Source organism: Heterodontus francisci, unplaced genomic scaffold, assembly GCF_036365525.1.
Source record: "Heterodontus francisci isolate sHetFra1 unplaced genomic scaffold, sHetFra1.hap1 HAP1_SCAFFOLD_43, whole genome shotgun sequence".
Taxonomy (NCBI): Eukaryota; Metazoa; Chordata; class Chondrichthyes; order Heterodontiformes; family Heterodontidae; genus Heterodontus; species Heterodontus francisci.
This window is the reverse complement of record NW_027141852.1, coordinates 19,731,658-19,732,675: the sequence shown is the minus strand read 5'-3', so window position 1 is coordinate 19,732,675 and position 1,018 is coordinate 19,731,658.

Sequence of the window (1,018 nt, the reverse complement as noted above, 5' to 3'; positions counted from 1 at the left end):
TGTTGTGGCTGTCGAGGACGACTCGTGAGTGACAATCCCTTCCACAGCTGGTACAGATGAATATCATTGGCCCGAGGTCGACTGATAATTTTTCCTTCCTCTGAGCTCTCTTTGCCCCCAACTGGTCATTTCTTTTGTCCTCTGCTTTTCCCATGGTCTTCCTGAATGCCTTTCTCCAGGAATTCCAGTCAGCAGGAAGGACTTCCCATGCATCGACTCCAATCTCAGTCTGCTTGAGATCTCGCTTGCAGATGTCCTTGTATCATAGACGTGGGTGACCTGTTGGTCTCGTGCTGATAGCAAGCTCACCAAAGAGTGTGTCTTTGGCAAAGCGACCGTCATCCATTCAGCACACATGACCCAGTCAACAGAGTCACCGCTGACTCAAGAGGGCAAACATGCTGCAGATCCCTGCACGCTGGTGTACTTCTGCATTCGGCACTCTGTCCTGCCAGGAGATGCCCAATATCCATCTGAGACAGCGGAGGTGGAAGCTGTTCAGCTGCTTTTCTTGAATTGCATAAGTTGTTGATGCTTCTCTCCTATAAAGGAGGGTGCTGAGAACACAAGCCTGGTACACGCAGAGCTTTATATTTTCGATCAGTTTGCTGTCGGTTCACACTCGTCTTCTCAACTTTGACATGACAGCTGCAGCATTGACAATCCTGGTGCTGATTTCAGCATCAAGGGACAGATTGCTGGTGATTGTTGATCCAAGGTATGTGAAGCTGTTGACAACCTCCAAAGTGAGGCTGTCGATGTTGATGGAAGGTGGAGTCTCTACGTCCTGGCCCATAACTTTGATCTTCCTGATGCTGATCATCAGTCCAAACTCCTTGCAGGCCAGGGATAAGCGATCTACAAGCTGCTGCAAGTGAACTTCATTATGGGATTTCAGCACAGCGTCATCAGCAAACAGCAACTCACGGACTAGGAATTTACCCACTTTGGTCATGGCGCACAGTCTTGCCAAGTTGAACAGCTTGTCGTCAGCTCTGGTATGCAGGTGGACATCCCC